Genomic DNA, 3,146 nt, shown 5'->3' on the forward strand with positions numbered 1-3,146 from the left:
TATAATAAGTTTTGATTTCCTTTTTATTTCATATCTAAATCTTCAAATCATTTCTTTTTTTTATGAAAGTGAAACTTATGATTTTAACTAATAACCGGCCCACACTTTTGTTGCGGGTGAAACAAACTCCAAGTACATAATGCTTAAATAAAAAAAATACTAATCTTAAACATAATTATTCAAATATTTTCAACAATTTCAAAAAATAAAAACTAAAACAATTGAATCAAACATTAAAAAATTAAAACTTAATAAAGAAATTTGATCTTCTGCAACAGTAAAAAAATGAAATCTAATTTCTACTGATTCATATTTAGGGAAGATTCGACACAAACATTAAAAAATTGAAACTTACAAGAGAAATCTGATCTTCTGCAGCAGTAAAAAATGAAATCTTCTTCAAATTCTCAAATTAAAAAATGAATCTTCTGTAGCAGTAAAAAAAAAAAAAAAAGGCTGCAACAGATTTTATCACATAGTCAATTGCTATTATACTTAAGAAAAAATAAGTTTACTAAACTAAAAAACAAGAGTACTTATACAACTTCAAATAATATTAAGCACTTAGGCATGCCTTTCAACCACCAATTTTCCTGGAAATCCCACTCAAAACAACATGCAACTCATGCATGTTCCAATGCATGATAAAATTTTGAAACTCGTCGATTAAGTAATGGTTCTAGTTGGAATGATGGAATCTTGCTTTGCCACTTTTTAGCTTCATACATCTCATTCCAATGCCTGTAGTATCTTGTCAATCTTAAACCCTAAACCTGCAATGAAAAAATATAAGTTATGATTTTAAGGTTTATGCAGATGTTAGTTGCTGATACAAAGTTATGATTTTCAACTATATGTTACCTTCCAGTGCATTGTTATTTGAGCAATGGTTTTATATCATAACAGCTATATCGGTAGGAGAAGCTCCATAATGCTCAAACTTCTCAATAGCCATCTCCAAACTTTCTTGCCAGATAGGTAGTCCTTGTTTGAATTCTATGATTGAACGTTCATAAAGTATGGTACCCCATAAAAGGTTTATTGGAGCACTGGTGCTGATAGCTTGCTCTGCAGCTTGATCTGCTGATATATTTCTTTGAATAAACAATCCGATCCTATTTTTTCCAACTGTTTTTTTTCCCTCTTTGATTTGGAAAGCACACTCAGGGGTTGCTCTTCTAACTCCTCCCACATCTGCATGCCTCTGTCCATTTTTTCTTTAGCATTGTTATAAAGGTTCAAGAACTCTTCAGAAGGCCATGTTTCCAGATCAACATTGTTGCCAATTGCATAATACCAAGAAAGTTTTGCCTGTTCAAAATGTTGCTGTCCAAGATCTAGAAGAGCTTCATAGAAATCTAATTTGATTCTTAGTGCTTCTTCATATCTCTTACCTGCTTTGCTATATTATAATTATGCCAAATCATAGGTAGTTTTGATCTGCTCAAGTATGAATTCCTTCAAACTGTCTTCTGTGAAATACACCCTTTTCCTTGCCTTGGACATGTGAACATTTCCTCAAATATGTTTCACAATCTTGACTTCACTGGTATATCTTTAGAAGTTCAAAATAATAAAAGCTCTTGGATACTGAAAGTACTACTTCCTATTATCAATGAAAGTAGAAAATACAAACTTTCTCTCTATAAACTTAAAGATTGAAATAATCCTTTCTTGGACAAAACATTGAAACTTTATTAGGTGGAAGATAAAAAGTTAATGAGCTAGTAATCAAAAGAGCTTCTATCTTAATTTATGCCTAAATTTTCCAGTCCAAACTTGGAAAAATTAGGGGATGGGAAATAATGGTGATGTTATAATGTTGTAACTTTTATAGACTGAGTTTTTTTTCCATTCAGAATAGATGGTTGTTTCTGTTAATCCTAAAGAAATACAAAAAGGTTTCCAAAAACACAACCAAAAATAACAAACATAATAAATCTCTAATCTGAGAAAAATCATTGAAAATAACAAATTCAAAATTTTTTACACGAAACAATAGCACCAAATCAAATGTCACAAATTAAAAATTTTAATTCAATTTTGACAGCCAAAATAACTAAATCAAAGTATGGAACAAAAGAAAATAACTAAAAAACAAATCCAAAACCTCACTAAAGGTGATACTAAAAAAATTTGAGATATGACGCATCTCAAAACTCAAATGTAAATCCAAATTCACTAAAATGAAACTCAAATTGCAAAGAAATTTGACAATCATGTAGAGCTCAAAACTAACAACTAACCATCAGTATCGGTGTTACCACCGCGACAGCAACCGATGATGTCTCGCTCTTCCCGGCATTCATGTTTTCTCCAGTGATCGAAGCTTCGCCATTCCCACAATCTCCGGGATCCATGACGGGCGGCGTTCACATTTCTTTGGAACTCTCCTTACCGACACTGGTTTCTTCGTTTTTTTCACCTGAAATAAAAACCCACTAAAAAGTCAATTCTCAAAACTCAAAAAAAAAAAAAAGAATCATCTTCGGATCTGTCTTATACTGACACCTTTTACCGTTTTGGAGACGAAGGCTAATCCTCAAAAGAAAATGATCTCTTATTACCAAAGAGAGATCCACTTCGTCTCGCTGAAACCATGACTCTCTGATTTTCCTTTTGTACTGGTTTTGTCATTGAAATTAAAAAGGAGATAAACCGTGAAAAACTAACACAAAAATCGATATACATGACAACCTTTTAATCTTTTGAAATTCTTTTCATATATTGTATATAAATATAGATATCTATAATCAATTTTTGATTGTCTTAAATAGGATGACAACTCTCCAAATTTACCATGTACCTAAACAAATGCTATAAGAGTGAAATTTGTTCCGCTTACTATCAATTATATATGTTAAAACCTTGTAAGTTTTGACCTTTATTTGAAGTTTAAACAATGAAATATAGATTTTTATTTTTTTTTAGATTAGGAGGAGAATGCTTAAAAATTAATAGAATAAAATAACTTTACTTAAGAAAATTAAAAAAAAAAATCTTAAAAACAATAAATACTTTTATGCTTTATCTAGTATTTATTATTTGTCGTTAATAATTTTTTTTAAATAATAATTATACATAATATACAATTCTAAGGCTTAAATTTTGAAATATGAATAATTGAATTTTTTCAAATATTAATC

The 3,146-nt window shown here is 29.9% G+C and overlaps 1 long non-coding RNA gene across 2 annotated transcripts; it reads right to left on the minus strand.

The window, feature by feature from the left end:
- Positions 1–381: 381 nt before the first annotated feature.
- Positions 382–2,792, minus strand: LOC111303043 (uncharacterized). Of its 2 annotated transcripts, none has more exons than XR_016326598.1 (3): positions 2,519–2,792; positions 862–2,425; positions 382–773 (listed from the first exon to the last, which is right to left on the minus strand). It is a non-coding gene; the product is annotated as an uncharacterized LOC111303043 (long non-coding RNA). The 2 variants fall into 2 exon arrangements; XR_002691705.2 differs by having other exon boundaries at positions 2,512–2,792.
- Positions 2,793–3,146: the final 354 nt, after the last annotated feature.

This window comes from Durio zibethinus, chromosome 13, assembly GCF_047325235.1.
Source record: "Durio zibethinus cultivar Kanyao isolate XHJ-2024 chromosome 13, ASM4732523v1, whole genome shotgun sequence".
In the NCBI taxonomy this organism is placed as follows: domain Eukaryota; kingdom Viridiplantae; phylum Streptophyta; class Magnoliopsida; order Malvales; family Malvaceae; genus Durio; species Durio zibethinus.